The sequence below is a fragment of the Choloepus didactylus genome, chromosome 10, assembly GCF_015220235.1.
Source record: "Choloepus didactylus isolate mChoDid1 chromosome 10, mChoDid1.pri, whole genome shotgun sequence".
Lineage (NCBI taxonomy): Eukaryota > Metazoa > Chordata > Mammalia > Pilosa > Megalonychidae > Choloepus > Choloepus didactylus.
The window spans coordinates 5,299,912-5,317,917 of NC_051316.1; positions in this window are offsets into that span (position 1 = coordinate 5,299,912).

Below are 18,006 nucleotides of genomic sequence, written 5' to 3' on the forward strand. Positions count from 1 at the left end.
AAAAGGCTAAGCAGGGGAGAACTGGATTGTGGAGAACAGGTGGCTCGTGGACGCCACCTGCTGGTTAGTTAGAGAAATTGTACTCCATGAAGCTGTAGATCTGATAAATTAGAGATAAGGACTTCAATTGGTCTACAAATCCTAAAAGAACCCTATCAAGCTCAGCAAATGCCACGAGGCCAAAAACAACAGAAAATTATAAAGCATAAGAAAAAACCAGACAATATGGATAACCCAAGCCCAAGCACCCAAATCAAAAGACCAGAAGAGACACAGCACCTAGAGCAGCTACTCAAAGAACTAAAGATGAACAATGAGACCATAGTACGGGAGACAAAGGAAATCAAGAAGACCCTAGAAGAGCATACAGAAGACATTGCAAGACTAAATAAAAAAATGGATGATCTTATGGAAATTAGAGAAACTGTTGACCTAATTAAAAAGATTCTGGACACTCATAGTACAAGACTAGAGGAAGTTGAACAACGAATCAGTGACCTCGAAGATGACAGAATGGAAAATGAAAGCATAAAAGAAAGAATGGGGAGAAAAATTGAAAAAACTGAAATGGACCTCAGGGATATGATAGATAATATGAAACGTCCAAATATAAGACTCATTGGTGTCCCAGAAGGGGAAGAAAAGGGTAAAGGTATAGGAAGAGTATTCAAAGAAATTGTTGGGGAAAACTTCCCAAATCTTCTAAACAACATAAATACACAAATCATAAATGCTCAGCGAACCCCAAATAGAATAAATCCAAATAAACCCACTCTGGGACATATACTGATCACACTGTCAAACACAGAAGAGAAGAAGCAAGTTCTGAAAGCAGCAAGAGAAAAGCAATTCACCACATACAAAGGAAACAGCATAAGACTAAGTAGTGACTACTCAGCAGCCACCATGGAGGCGAGAAGGCAGTGGCACGATATATTTAAAATTCTGAGTGAGAAAAATTTCCAGCCAAGAATACTTTATCCAGCAAAGCTCTCCTTCAAATTTGAGGGAGAGCTTAAATTTTTCACAGACAAACAAATGCTGAGAGAATTTGCTAACAAGAGACCTGCCCTACTGGAGATACTCAAGGGAGCCCTACAGACAGAGAAACAAAGAAAGGACAGAGAGACTTGGAGAAAGGTTCAGTACTAAAGAGATTCGGTATGGGTACAATAAAGGATATTAATAGACAGAGGGGAAAAATATGACAAACATAAACCAAAGGATAAGATGGCTGATTCAAGAAATGCCTTCATGGTTATAACGTTGAATGTAAATGGATTAAACTCCCCAATTAAAAGATATAGATTCGCAGAATGGATCAAAAAAAATGAACCATCAATATGTTGCATACAAGAGACTCATCTTAGACACAGGGACACAAAGAAACTGAAAGTGAAAGGGTGGAAAAAAATATTTCATGCAAGCTACAGCCAAAAGAAAGCAGGTGTAGCAATATTAATCTCAGAAAAAATAGACTTCAAATGCAGGGATGTTTTGAGAGACAAAGAAGGCCACTACATACTAATAAAAGGGGCAATTCAGCAAGAAGAAATAACAATCGTAAATGTCTATGCACCCAATCAAGGTGCCACAAAATACATGAGAGAAACACTCGCAAAACTAAAGGAAGCAATTGATGTTTCCACAATAATTGTGGGAGACTTCAACACATCACTCTCTCCTATAGATAGATCAACCAGACAGAAGACCAATAAGGAAATTGAAAACCTAAACAATCTGATAGGTGAATTAGATTTAAGAGACATATACAGGACATTACATCCCAAATCACCAGGATGCACATACTTTTCTAGTGCTCATGGAACTTTCTCCAGAATAGATCATATGCTGGGACATAAAACAAGCCTCAATAAATTTAAAAAGATTGAAATTATTCAAAGCACATTCTCTGACCACAATGGAATACAATTAGAAGTCAATAACCATCAGAGACTTAGAAAATTCACAAATACATGGAGGTTAAACAACACACTCCTAAACAATCAGTGGGTTAAAGAAGAAATAGCAAGAGAAATTGCTAAATATATAGAGACAAATGAAAATGAGGGCACAACATACCAAAACCTATGGGATGCAGCAAAAGCAGTGCTAAGGGGGAAATTTGTAGCACTAAACGCATATATTAAAAAGGAAGAAAGAGCCAAAATCAAAGAACTAATGGATCAACTGAAGAAGCTAGAAAATGAACAGCAAACCAATCCTAAACCAAGTACAAGAAAAGAAATAACAAGGATTAAAGCAGAAATAAATGACATAGAGAACAAAAAAACAATAGAGAGGATAAATATCACCAAAAGTTGGTTCTTTGAGAAGATCAACAAGATTGACAAGCCCCTAGCTAGACTGACAAAATCAAAAAGAGAGAAGACTGGTGGAGTTGGGTTTCTAACTGGAAGGTGTTGGGCCATTCCTATGGGATTCCTCTGATTCTGAGGTGAAATCACACTGGGCAGCCACTCCCCATTGCACCCTGCAACCTCCTGCCACCCTCTGAGTCCTCCCACTGCACACCCTTGTGCAGGCCAAGGCCAGGTGGGAAGTGCATCCTCAGGGCCCGCAGGATGTCACAGAAGTGCACACATCACAGCTGGATAAGTTAATAAAGTTCAAAGATCTCAAATCAATAAAGTAGCTTCACAATTTGAGGAGGTTTATCAAAAAAAGAAGACTGAATCCAAAGTTACCAGGAGGAAGCATACAAGATTAGAAGATAGATAAAAGAAATACAGCATAGAAAAACAATTAAGAGAATGTGTGAAATTAGAATTTAGTTTTTCAAAAGATCATTGAAATTAAGAAGTCATTAGTTATACAGCACCCACCCTCAAAAATGAGAAAAGACCCCAATAACTAAAATAAAATATGAAAACAGTGACTTACATTCTGACCTTACAAAAATGAAAGGATTATAAAAGAAAACAGGCTGGAAGGAAGTAAATCACATGGTGGAACTGTAGCCTATAGCATCCTTTGGGATTTGCTCTATACCTGCTCATTGAATTTTTTAATCACATTTTTTGTTGTGGTTGTTCACATACCATACAATTAACCAAAGATCCAAAGTGTACAGTTGCCCCTGATACCATCAAAAGTCTGTGCATCATCACCACAATTAATATTTTCAATTTTTAGAATTATCATTACTCCAGAAAAGAAGTAGAAGAAAAAAAGGAAACTCAAATCCTCCCATATCCCTAACCACCTCTCTTGATTGGTGATTCATAGTATTAGCATAGTACATTTGTTACTATTTATGAAAGAATGTTAAAATACTATGAGCTGCAGTATATAGTTTGTAATAGGTATAATTTTTCCCTATATAACCCTCTATTATTAACTTCTAATTAAGTGTCATACATTTGTTCTGGTTCATGAAAGAGATTTCTAATATTTGTACAGTTAATCACAGACATTGCCCACCACAAGTTTCACTTTTTTATACATTCCCATCTTTTAACCTCCAGCTTTGCTTATGGTGGCATACATGACTCCGAGCTTCCCCTTTTCACCAGATTCACACACCATTCTGCACTGTTAGTTATTCTTACAATATGCTACTCTCACCTCTGTTCATTTCCAAACTAAGTTCAACCCAGTAGAACATTCTGCTCATAATAAGCAACTGCCCCCCATTCTTTGCCCTCCTTCTATAGCCTGGTAACTTATATTTCATGCCTATTAGTTTATATATTATAATTAGTTCCTATCAGTGAGACCCTGCAATATTTGTTCTTATGTGTCTGACTTATTTCACTCAGTATATTGCCCTCAAGTTTTCTTCTCAACACATGTTTTTAAGATGGTTTTGTTTACACACCATACCTTCCATCCTAAGTAAAAAATTGATGGTTCCCTGTATAGTCACTTATTTATGTATTCACCACTCTCACCACTATCTATGTAAGGACTTCTCTATTCCACAAAGCAGGAAGAAGAGTCAAAGAAGGTAGAGAGGCAAAAGAAAACAGAAAGAGAAAAAAATGACAGCTAGGAAGCAGCCAAAGGAAAGATAACATTAAATGAAAGTAGAATAAAGAGTCAGATAACATTGCCAATGTCAAGTCCCATACCCCTCCTTTATGCCCCCTCTTATATGCATTTACCTTGATATATTGTCTTTGTTACATTAAAGGCAGTATAATACAATGTTTCTGTTCATTATAGTCTCCAGTTTACAATGATTGCATTTTCCCCAATACCTCCCTATTTTTAACACCTTGCAAAGTTGACATTCATTTGTTCTCCCTCATGAAAAAAACATATTTCTACCTTTTATTACAATCATTGAGCACCCTAGGTTTCACTGAGTTATGTAGTCCCAGTTTTTATCTTTCTTCTTTCCATCTGGTGCCCCACATGCTCCTAACCTTCCTCATTCAACCATATTCATAGTTATCTTTTTTCAGTGTACTTACATTGCTGTGCTACCATCACCCAAAATTGTGTTCCAAACCTCTCATTCCCGTCTTTTCCTATCTGTCTGTAGTTCTCCCTTCAGTATTTCCTTAGATAAGTTATCTTGTTCACAAACTCTCACTCTGTTTGTCAGAGAGTATTTTGGACTCTCCCACATATTTGAAGGATGGTTTTGTCAGATATAGGATTCTTGGTTGGCAGTTTTCCCTCCCACAATTCTACACAGGAAGCTCTGGAGATCCAGACCAAACTTCAGAGGTGGTGCTCCAGGGCAGGATTGGAGCATGGGCATGGCCCTGACCCTGGCACCTGGACCTCTCTGACTGCAGCTGTGAAGGCAGATGTGCCTGGAGCAAGTGCTCAGTTCCAGAAATGGCTTGCAGGGAGCAGCAAGTCCAGGAGCCCATGGTGAGATCCTGTGGAGGCAGGAGTGTGTGCCAAGTATAGGGGTGCTGGGCAGGTGGGGTCCCACTTGGCATGTATGCCCAGCAGGTTTCCTCCACTCTGTTCCCCTCCCTAAACACAGACCTGGAAATGCCAGCATCCAAATCAAAGCCAGGGGAACCCCAGATGAATCTGTTTCAGATCTTAAATTCTGGGTTCCAGGCCAGAGTGCCCATGTGCAGTGTTGGCCTCCAACTTTGCCTCCCCATGCCCCCTCCAGCCTCTCCCTATTATGGTGGGTAGGTGTCTCCACTGGAAGAAACAGGGGTCCTGAGGAGCCCTCCCCACAGTGGAAGTTCTAGAAGCTTCACTCCTTGGAGAAGGGGAGACTGGTTTTCATCCCCTTTTCTGAAGTTCAGAGCCTCCTTCAGTCAATGGGGTGCAGGGAGCAGCACAGTGGTCCTGGGCCTGCACTGAAGGACCAGAGTCAGTGTCTGGAGAAAGGTAGACCAGTAAAACCTGGGAGGTGGGGGCCTGGAGATTAGAGTGAGCCTCCCTGGTGAGGGCAGCTTGGAAAGGGAAAGAAAAGCAGCAACTGGGCCTGGCAAGAAACCGCTCAGGAAATCCAAGGGCAATGTGCAGGGACAGCCATGATGGAGAGAAAGTCAGAGCAGGCCCCTGGATCAGCAGGACAGTCAGGGTCCTCCATTTGCCTTCTTTGGAAACATACATTCTTGCAGAACTTTGGAATGCAATTTGGTGGTGTGGATGAAAAATTTTATGTCCATATCCCACACCAATTTAATTACAGTTCTAGAAGTCCATCCTGTGGAAATAATAGTTCAATTGTGAACAGAGGTGTTCTTTTTGAAAAGGCAAAGGAGGCGGGGCAAGATGGCAGACTGGTGAGCTGTATGTTTTAGTTACTCCTCCAGGAAAGTAGGTAGAAAGCCAGGAACTGCGTGGACTGGACACCACAGAGCAATCTAACTTTGGGCATACTTCATACAACACTCATGAAAACGTGGAACTGCTGAGATCAGCGAAATCTGTAAGTTTTTGCGGCCAGGGGACCCGCGCCCCTCCCTGCCAGGCTCAGTCCGGGGGGAGGAGGGGCTGTCAGCTCTGGGAAGGAGAAGGGAGAACTGCAGTGGCAGCCCTTATCGGAAACTCATTCTACTGATGCAAACTCCAACCATAGATAGACTGAGACCAGACACCAGAGAATCTGAGAGCAGCCAGCCCAGCAGAGAGGAGACAGGCATAGGAAAAAACAACACGAAAAACTCCAAAATAAAAGCGGAGGATTTTTGGAGTTCTGGTGAACATAGAAAGGGGAAGGGCCCTGAGGCGCATATGCAAATCCCGAAGAAAAGCTGATCTCTCTGCCCTGTGGACCTTTCCTTAATGGCCCTGGTTGCTTTGTCTCTTAGCATTTCAATAACCCATTAGATCTCTGAGGAGGGCCCGTTTTTTTGTTTGTTTGTTTGTTTGTTTTTGTTTTGTTTTGTTTTGTTTTTTTAATCCTTTTTTCTTTTTCTAAAACAATTACTCTAAGAAGCCCAATACAGAAAGCTTCAAAGACTTGCTATTTGGGCAGGTCAAGTCAAGAGCAGAACTAGGAGAGCTCTGAGACAAAACGCAATAATCCAGTGGCTGAGAAAATTCACTAAACACCACAACTTCCCAAGAAAATGGGGGTGTCCACACACAGCCATCATCCTGGTGGACAGGAAACACTCCTGCCCATTGCCAGCCCCATAGCCCAGAACTGCCCCAGACAACCCAGTGTGACGGAAGTGCTTCAAATAACAGGCACACACCACAAAACTGGGCGTGGACATTAGCCTTCCCTGCAACCTCAGCTGATTGTCCCAGAGTTGGGAAGGTAGAGCAGTGTGAATTAACAAAGCCCCACTCAGCCATCATTTCAGCAGACTGGGAGCCTCCCTACATGGCCCAGCAGCCCAGAACTGCCCTGGGGGGACGGCACTCACCTGTGACATAGCACAGTCATCCCTCAACAGAGGACCCGGGGTGCACGGCCTGGAAGAGGGGCCCATTTGCAAGTCTCAGGAGCCATACGCCAATACCAAGGACTTGTGGGTCAGTGGCAGAGACAAACTGTGGCAAGACTGAACTGAAGGATTAGACTATTGTAGCAGCTTTAAAACTCTAGGATCACCAGGGAGATTTGATTGTTAGAGCCACCCCCCCCCTCCCTGACTGCCCAGAAACACGCCCCATATACAGGGCAGGCAACACAAACTACACACGCAAGCTTGGTACACCAATTGGACCCCACAAGACTCACTCCCCCACTCACCAAAAAGGCTAAGCAGGGGAGAACTGGCTTGTGGAGAACAGGTGGCTCGTGGACGCCACCTGTTGGTTAGTTAGAGAAAGTGTACTCCACGAAGCTGTAGATCTGATAAATTAGAGATAAGGACTTCAATTGGTCTACAAATCCTAAAAGAACCCTATCAAGTTCAGCAAATGCCACGAGGCCAAAAACAACAGAAAATTATAAAGCATATGAAAAAACCAGACGATATGGATAACCCAAGCCCAAGCACCCAAATCAAAAGACCAGAAGAGACACAGCACCTAGAGCAACTACTCAAAGAACTAAAGATGAACAATGAGACCATAGTACGGGAGATAAAGGAAATCAAGAAGACCCTAGAAGAGCATAAAGAAGACATTGCAAGACTAAATAAAAAAATGGATGATCTTATGGAAATTAAAGAAACTGTTGACCGAATTAAAAAGATTCTGGACACTCATAGTACAAGACTAGAGGAAGTTGAACAACGAATCGGTGACCTAGAAGATTACAGAATGGAAAATGAAAGCATAAAAGAAAGAATGGGGAAAAAAATTGAAAAATTTGAAATGGACCTCAGGGATATGATAGATAATATGAAACGTCCAAATATAAGACTCATTGGTCTCCCAGAAGGGGAAGAAAAGGGTAAAGGTCTAGGAAGAGTATTCAAAGAAATTGTTGGGGAAAACTTCCCAAATCTTCTAAACAACATAAATACACAAATCATAAATGCTCAGCAAACTCCAAATAGAATAAATCCAAATAAACCCACTCCGAGACATATACTGATCACACTATCAAACACAGAAGAGAAGGAGCAAGTTCTGAAAGCAGCAAGAGAAAAGCAATTCACCACATACAAAGGAAACAGCATAAGACTAAGTAGTGACTACTCAGCAGCCACCATGGAGGCAAGAAGGCAGTGGCACGATATATTTAAAATTCTGAGTGAGAAAAATTTCCAGCCAAGAATACTTTATCCAGCAAAGCTCTCCTTCAAATTTGAGGGAGAGCTTAAATTTTTCACAGACAAACAAATGCTGAGAGAATTTGCTAACAAGAGACCTGCCCTACTGGAGATACTCAAGAGAGCCCTACAGACAGAGAAACAAAGAAAGGACAGAGAGACTTGGAGAAAGGTTCAGTACTAAAGAGATTCGGTATGGGTACAATAAAGGATATTAATAGACAGAGGGGAAAAATATGACAAACATAAACCAAAGGATAAGATGGCTGATTCAAGAAATGCCTTCACGTTTATAATGTTGAATGTAAATGGATTAAACTCCCCAATTAAAAGATATAGATTCGCAGAATGGATCAAAAAAAATGAACCGTCAATATGTTGCATACAAGAGACTCATCTTAGACACAGGGACACAAAGAAACTGAAAGTGAAAGGATGGAAAAAAATATTTCATGCAGGCTACAGCCAAAAGAAAGCAGGTGTAGCAATATTAATCTCAGATAAAATAGACTTCAAATGCAGGGATGTTTTGAGAGACAAAGAAGGCCACTACGTACTAATAAAAGGGGCAATCCAGCAAGAAGAAATAACAATCGTAAATGTCTATGCACCCAACCAAGGTGCCACAAAATACATGAGAGAAACACTGGCAAAACTAAAGGAAGCAATTGATGTTTCCACAATAATTGTGGGAGACTTCAACACATCACTCTCTCCTATAGATAGATCAACCAGACAGAAGACCAATAAGGAAATTGAAAACCTAAACAATCTGATAAATGAATTAGATTTAACAGACATATACAGGACATTACATCCCAAATCACCAGGATACACATACTTTTCTAGTGCTCATGGAACTTTCTCCAGAATAGATCATATGCTGGGACATAAAACAAGCCTCAATAAATTTAAAAAGATTGAAATTATTCAAAGCACATTCTCTGACCACAATGGAATACAATTAGAAGTCAATAACCATCAGAGACTTAAGAAAATTCACAAACACCTGGAAGTTAAACAACACACTCCTAAACAATCAGTGGGTTAACGAAGAAATAGCAAGAGAAATTGCTAAATATATAGAGACGAATGAAAATGAGAACACAACATACTAAAACGTATGGGATACAGCAAAAGCAGTGCTAAGGGGGAAATTTGTAGCACTAAACGCATATATTAAAAAGGAAGAAAGAGCCAAAATCAAAGAACTAATGGATCAACTGAAGAAGCTAGAAAATGAACAGCAAACCAATCCTAAACCAAGTACAAGAAAAGAAATCACAAGGATTAAAGCAGAAATAAATGACATAGAGAACAAAAAAACAATAGAGAGGATAAATATCACCAAAAGTTGGTTCTTTGAGAAGATCAACAAGATTGACAAGCCCCTAGCTAAACTGACAAAATCAAAAAGAGAGAAGACCCATATAAACAAAATAATGAATGAAAAAGGTGACATAACTGCAGATCCTGAAGAAATTAAAAAAATTATAAGAGGATACTATGAACAACTGTATGGCAACAAACTGGAGAATGCAGAGGAAATGGACAATTTCCTGGAAACATATGAACAACCTAGACTGACCAGAGAGGAAATAGAAGACCTCAACCAATCCATCACAAGCAAAGAGATCCAATCAGTCATCAAAAATCTTCCCACAAATAAATGCCCAGGTCCAGATGGCTTCACAGGGGAATTCTACCAAACTTTCCAGAAAGAACTGACACCAATCTTACTCAAACTCTTTCAAAACATTGAAGAAAATGGAACACTACCTAACTCATTTTATGAAGCTAACATCAATCTAATACCAAAACCAGGCAAAGATGTTACAAAAAAGGAAAACTACCGGCCAATCTCCCTAATGAATAGAGATGCAAAAATCCTCAACAAAATACTTGCAAATCGAATCCAAAGACAAATTAAAAAAATCATACACCATGACCAAGTGGGGTTTATTCCAGGCATGCAAGGATGGTTCAACATAAGAAAATCAACCAATGTATTACAACACATTAACAAGTCAAAAGGGAAAAATCAATTGATCATCTCAATAGATGCCGAAAAAGCATTTGACAAAATCCAACATCCCTTTTTGATAAAAACACTCCAAAAGGTAGGAATTGAAGGAAACTTCCTCAACATGATAAAGAGCATATATGAAAAACCCACAGCCAGCATAGTACTCAATGGAGAGAGACTGAAAGCCTTCCCTCTAAGATCAGGAACAAGACAAGGATGCCCGCTATCACCACTGTTATTCAACATTGTGCTGGAAGTGCTAGCCAGGGCAATCCGGCAAGACAAAGAAATAAAAGGCATCCAAATTGGAAAAGAAGAAGTAAAACTGTCATTGTTTGCAGATGATATGATCTTATATCTAGAAAACCCTGAGAAATCGATGATACAGCTACTAGAGCTAATAAACAAATTTAGCAAAGTAGCAGGATACAAGGTTAATGCACATAAGTCACTAATGTTTCTATATGCTAGAAATGAACAAACTGAAGAGACACTCAAGAAAAAGATACCATTTTCAATAGCAACTAAAAAAATCAAGTACCTAGGAATAAACTTAACCAAAGATGTAAAAGACCTATACAAAGAAAACTACATAACTCTACTAAAAGAAATAGAAGGGGACCTTAAAAGATGGAAAAATATTCCATGTTCATGGATAGGAAGGCTAAATGTCATTAAGATGTCAATTCTACCAAAACTCATCTACAGATTCAATGCAATCCCAATCAAAATTCCAACAACCTACTTTGCAGACTTGGAAAAGCTAGTTATCAAATTTATTTGGAAAGGGAAGATGCCTCGAATTGCTAAAGACACTCTAAAAAAGAAAAACGAAGTGGGAGGACTTACACTCCCTGACTTTGAAGCTTATTATAAAGCCACAGTTGCCAAAACAGCATGGTACTGGCACAAAGAGAGACATATAGATCAATGGAATCGAATTGAGAATTCGGAGATAGACCCTCAGATCTATGGCCGACTGATCTTTGATAAGGCCCCCAAAGTCACTGAACTGAGTCATAATGGTCTTTTCAACAAATGGGGCTGGGAGAGTTGGATATCCATATCCAAAAGAATGAAAGAGGAACCCTACCTCACCCCCTACACAAAAATTAACTCAAAATGGACCAAAGATCTCAATATAAAAGAAAGTACCATAAAACTCCTAGAAGATAATGTAGGAAAACATCTTCAAGACCTTGTATTAGGCGGCCACTTCCTAGACTTTACACCCAAAGCACAAGCAACAAAAGAGAAAATAGATAAATGGGAACTCCTCAAGCTTAGAAGTTTCTGCACCTCAAAGGAATTTCTCAAAAAGGTAAAGAGGCAGCCAACTCAATGGGAAAAAATTTTTGGAAACCATGTATCTGACAAAAGACTGATATCTTGCATATATAAAGAAATCCTACAACTCAATGACAATAGTACAGTCGGCCCAATTATAAAATGGGCAAAAGATATGAAAAGACAGTTCTCTGAAGAGGAAATACAAATAGCCAAGAAACACATGAAAAAATATTCAGCTTCACTAGCTATTAGAGAGATGCAAATTAAGAGCACAATGAGATACCATCTAACACCGGTTAGAAAGGCTGCCATTAAACAAACAGGAAACTACAAATGCTGGAGGGGATGTGGAGAAATTGGAACTCTTATTCACTGTTGGTGGGACTGTATAATGGTTCAGCCACTCTGGGAGTCAGTCTGGCAGTTCCTTAGAAAACTAGATATAGAGTTACCATTCGACCCAGCGATTGCACTTCTCCGTATATACCCGGAAGATCGGAAAGCAGTGACACGAACAGATATCTGCACGCCAATGTTCATAGCAGCATTATTCACAACTGCTAAAAGATGGAAACAACCCAAATGTCCTTCAACAGATGAGTGGATAAATAAAATGTGGTATATACACATGATGGAATACTACGCGGCAGTAAGAAGGAACGATCTCGTGAAACATATGACAACATGGATGAACCTTGAAGACATAATGCTAAGCGAAATAAGCCAGGCACAAAAAGAGAAATATTATATGCTACCACTAATGTGAACTTTGAAAAATATAAAACAAATGGCTTATAATGTAGAATGTAGGGGAACTAGCAATAGAGAGCAATTAAGGAAGGGGGAACAATAATCCAAGAAGAACAGATAAGCTATTTAACGTTCTGGGGATGCCCAGGAATGACTATGGTCTGTTAATTTCTGATGGATATAGTAGGAGCAAGTTCACAGCAATGTTGCTATATTAGGTAAGTTTCTTGGGGTAAAGTAGGAACATGTTGGAAGTTAAGCAGTTATCTTAGGTTAGTTGTCTTTTTCTTACTCCCTTGTTATGGTCTCTTTGAAATGTTCTTTTATTGTATGTCTGTTTTCTTTTTAACTTTTTTTTCATACAGTTGATTTAAAAAAGAAGGGAAAGTTAAAAAAAAAAAAAAAAACAAGGAAAAAAAAAAGATGTAGTGCCCCCTTGAGGAGTCTGTGGAGAATGCAGGGGTATTCGCCTACCCCACCTCCATGGTTGCTAACATGACCACAGACATGGGGGACTGGTGGTTTGATGGGTTGAGCCCTCTACCACAGGTTTTACCCTTGGGAAGACGGTTGCTGCAAAGGAGAGGCTAGGCCTCCCTATGGTTGTGCCTAAGAGCCTCCTCCCGAATGCCTCTTTGTTGCTCAGATGTGGCCCTGTCTCTCTAGCTAAGCCAACTTGAAAGGTGAAATCACTGCCCTCCCCCCTACGTGGGATCAGACACCCAGGGGAGTGAATCTCCCTGGCAACGTGGAATATGACTCCCGGGGAGAAATGTGGACCTGGCATCGTGGGACGGAGAACATCTTCTTGACCAAAAGGAGGATGTGAAAGGAAATGAAATAAGCTTCAGTGGCAGAGAGAATCCAAAAGGAGCCGAGAGGTCACTCTGGTGGGCACTCTTACGCACACTTTAGACAACCCTTTTTAGGTTCTAAAGAATTGGGGTAGCTGGTGGTGGATACCTGAAACTATCAAACTACAACCCAGAACCCATGAATCTCGAAGTCAGTTGTATAAAAATGTAGCTTATGAGGGGTGACAAGGGGATTGGGAAAGCCATAAGGACCACACTCCACTTTGTCTAGTTTATGGATGGATGAGTAGAAAAATAGGGGAAGGAAACAAACAGACAAAGGTACCCAGTGTTCTTTTTTACTTCAATTGCTCTTTTTCACTCTAATTATTATTCTTGTTATTCTTGTGTGTGTGCTAATGAAGGTGTCAGGGATTGATTTGGGTGATGAATGTACTAGTATGTAATGGTACTGTGAACAATCGAAAGTACGATTTGTTTTGTATGACTGCGTGGTATATGAATATATCTCAATAAAATGAGGATTAAAAAAAAAAAAAAAAACATAATGCTGAGCGAAATAAGCCATGCACAAAAAGAGAGACATTGTATGTTACCACTAATGTGAATTCCGTGAAAAATGTACAATGTTTTATACTGTAGAATGTAGGGGACCTAGAGATACCAATTAGTGGAGGGGGAATGATAATCTAATAAGAACAGATAAACTAGGGAGGGTAATCTCAATGTTATGGGAATGCTCAGGAATGACTATAGTTTGTAAACTTTCTTGGATATAGTAAGATCATGTTGGAAGCAATAGAGTTATTTTAGGGTTTTTTTTTCTCTTATTCCTTTGTTTTCTTAGGGGTTGTTAATTTTCTTGGGGTATGGTAGGAAAATGTTGGAAGCAATGTAGTTATTTTAGATTATTTGTTTTTCTTACTCCTCTGTTTGGACATGGTTTATTAATTTTCTTGGGGTATGGTAGGAACATATTGGAAGCAAAGTAGTTATTTTAGGTTATTTGTTTTCCTTAATCCATTGCTTTGTTTGAAATGTTGTGGGGTTTTTTTGGTTGTTGTTTGCCTGTTTGTTTTTAATTTTTTGATAAACAAAGTTAAAAAATTGAAAAAAAAAATCAGTAGAAAAATGGGAGTAAAAACTAAATGACAAATAGGGTGGGATGGGGGGATGGTGTGGGTATTCTCTTTTCACTTTTATTTTTTATTCTTATTCTGATTCTTTCTGATGTAAGGAAAATGTTCAGAAATAGATTGTGGTGATGAACGCATAACTATATGATCATACTGTGAACAGTTGATTGTATACCATGGATGAGTGTATGGTTTGTGAATATATTTCAATAAAACTGAATTAAAAAAAAAAAAAAAAAGAAAAGGCAGGTGCTGGGATGCCACCAAAGTGTCTGTGGTGGGTCACAATTCAACTACCTCTAGTCTTCTGTTGATGGAACATGTGGCAGGACTGAGTTCATGGGCAAGGACTCATGGGTAGTGACAGGCAGATGGAATGTGGCCCAGGCAATGGGCCTGTATGTGTCTGATGTTAAAATGGGTGTATCTGCACAGATTTAGATTTGTATAAACTGAGGAAAAATTCAGAAATCCTGGGAGTCCAACTGGCTGGGACTTAGGTGTGAAAGAACCAAGTAGAGGGACTTGTGCAGCATAATCCATGCCTTCTGAGGTGGTGGAGTGGCCTTCTGCATGTAGTTGAAGTTGGTGCTTGGGCACAGAGGCCATCCTGCTGGGGTCACCACACTGTGACCTGTGGAAGTTGTGCAACTCTCTGAGCTGGATGTCTCACTTGGCAAGTGGGGAAGCCCTAGGGCTGCTTCACACATTACTGTGAAGGAAAGTGAGCTAAGGTGCACATACAGGCCTGTCCATGTCAGGGCCCACAGAGCTCCTAACAGAGGCTATTTTCCCTTGACATAGTTTTTGTTGGTTGGATCAGGGAGGTTTTACTTCTTTGTGTTTCCCAGTGTTTGTCAAGTAAAAGTTTGCTCTTTCTTTTTCCAAAATCCAAATGCTTAAAACAGGCACTGACATTTGTTCTGCTGCTTTAGTTGTTTTTTGATGAAATAGAAAGGGCGCCTACCACCCCTGGTCAGGGCACATCCTAAGTGCTCTGGAAGGCATGTGACTTCTGTGGCAGATGCTGGGGAAGTCCTGGTGAGGCAGACAGTGACCCCCATTGAGCTGAGAACCCAGGTAAGGAGTCAGACCAAAGCCCAATTGCAAATTGGAGGACAAGTGGAATGATGTGAAGTGCTAGGAGAGAGTGACCTGGTGGAGCTCTGTGGTCAGGGTGCCCAGGATGGGCCCCTAAGTCACTGGGGCCAGTGTGGCCAAAGGGGGCAGAGGAGAGGTTCAGAGATGGAGGAAAGCTGTGAAAGGTGGCCCTGGATACCTGTGTGTTGCCCAGCCAGAGTTCCTGGAAGACAGCATTCTTTGGGGAATTGGGAAGAAATTCTCTAGGACATCTGATGCCCCCTGCCTTCATTTTTTCTCTAGCAGGCTCCTTTCACTCCTAGGCACAATTTAGAGCTGGTCTGAGGATGGGAATGGTGTGGGCAGTGCCATGCACACTGTGTGGTGACCTGAATGCTGCTGTTGTGACTGTTCTCTCTGTTGATAGTTTGGGTCCCTGGCCCAAAACATGATGCAGAGCTTCCTGGCAGTGCAGCAGGAGAGCAGGGATGCCTGCCCACTAGTGTTGGGGTTGGTGGCCCTCAAGGGAAGGCTGTGCCAGGTCCTGCAGGATGACCTCATCCAGGCAGATCTCTTGATGGAGGCCCTCCTGGAGAGAGGGCTCTGTCTGCATCTACTGGAGGGCTAGGACATGGTTTTGGTGTGTGTGCATGTGCTGTTCCAGCAGGAGAAGCTCCAGGATGCCCACTGGCTCCTGGAGGTAGGCCTGGGTTGGAGGGGTGGGAGGGTGGAGAAAACAGCAGTTCCTGAGCATAGGTGGAAGGGCCCAGCAGATTTAGGACATCTGGGACCCAAGACCCTGTCATTTGGCAGCAAACCCAACTGTGTTGATGTGAAACTACTGACCAACTTTATGTATCCACTATTCTGAGGATTTGTGACAAAAATAAGTACATATTTGACAAAGGGATGCTGGGCAAGGTGATGCTTGTGTGGTACAGGTTATATGGTGCATCGCTTGTATATGTTCTTAAAGTCTTAAAATTCTGAATTCCAAAGTACACCTGGCCCATATGATTTTTTAATTCATTTTTATTAAGATATATTCATATACCATGCCATCATATGAAGAGCACATGCAATTGTTCACAGTACCATTATATCCCAGAAGATCTGAAGGCAGTGACATGAACAAATATCTGCACACCACTGTTCATAGCAGCATTATTCACAATTGTCAAGAGATGGAAACAACCCAAATGTCCTTCAACAGATGTGTGGATAAATAAAATGTGGTATATACACATGATGGAATACTATGTGGCTGTAAGAAGGAATGATGTCATGAAACATGACAACATGGATGAACCTTGAAGACATAATGCTGAGTGAAATAAGCCAGGCACAAAAAGAGAAATATATTCTACCACTAATGTGAACATTGAAAAATGTAAAACAAATCATTTATAATATAGAATGTAGGGGAACTAGCAATAGAGAGCAATTAAGGAAAGGGGAATGATAAGCCAATAAGAACAGTTAAGCTAAATTTAGTGTTCTGGGAATGCCAAGGAATGACTATGATCTGTTAATTTCTGATGGGTATGGTAGGAACAAGTTCACAGGAATGTTTCTATATTAGCTTATTTTCTTGGGGTAGAGTAGGAACATGTTGGAAGTAAAGTAGTTATCTTAGGTTAGTTGTCCTTTTCTTACCCCCTTGTTATGGTTTGTTTGAAATGTTTTTTATTGTATGTTTTTTAAAAATTATTTTTGATATAGTTAATTATAAAAAGAATTGAAAACAATGAAAAAATATGCAAAGCTCCCTTGAGGAGCTGGTGGAGAATGAAGGGGTGTTGGGCTTCCCCACCTTGATGGTTGCTGATGCACTCACAAACATAGGGGCTGGTGGCTTGATGGGCTAAGCCCTCTAGCACAGGAATTGCCCTTGGGAAGACTGTTACTGCAAAGGAGAGGCTAGGCCTCCCTATAATTCTGCCTAAGAACCTCCTCCTGAATGCCTCTTTGTTGCTCAGATGTGGCCCTCTCTCTCTAGCTAAGCCAACTTGGCAGGTGAAATCACTGCCCTCCCCTCTACATGGGATCTGACACCCAGGCGAGTGAATCTCCCTGGAAACTTTGAATATGACACCCAGGGAGGAATCTAGACCCAGCATCATGGGATGGAGAACATCTTGACCAAAAAGGGGATGTGAAAGGAAATGAAATAATCTTCACTGGCAGACAGGTTCCAAAAGGAGCTGAGAGGTCACTCTGGTGGGCACTCTAACACACAATATAAAAAACCCTTTTTAGGTTCTAAAGAATTGCAATAGCTAGCAGTAAATACCTGAAACTATCAAACTACAACCCAGAACCCATGAATCTTGAAGACAATTGTATAATAATATAGCTTATGAGTGGTGGCAATGTAATTGAGAAAGCCATATGGACCATATTCCCCTTTGTCCAGTTTATGAATGGATGAGTAGAAAAATGGAGGAAGGAATAAAAAGGTACACAGTTTTCTTTTTTACTTTAATTGTTCTTTTTCACTTTAATTTTTATTCTTATTATTTTGTGTGTGTGGTAATGAAATTATCAAAAATTAATTTTGGTGATGAATGCACAATTATATAATGGTATTGTAAACACTTGAATGTACACTTTTTGTATGACTGCATGGTATATGAATACATCTCAATAAAAATGAATTAAAAAGAATAATATAATTAAACTAACAAATTCTCCCTTTAAACTTTAAGTACTATTTTACCATTTCATGTGTAATATAATAGTGTTCCAATGGTGTGCTTTCTTTTCTGCCTTAATGGACATTATGTTAA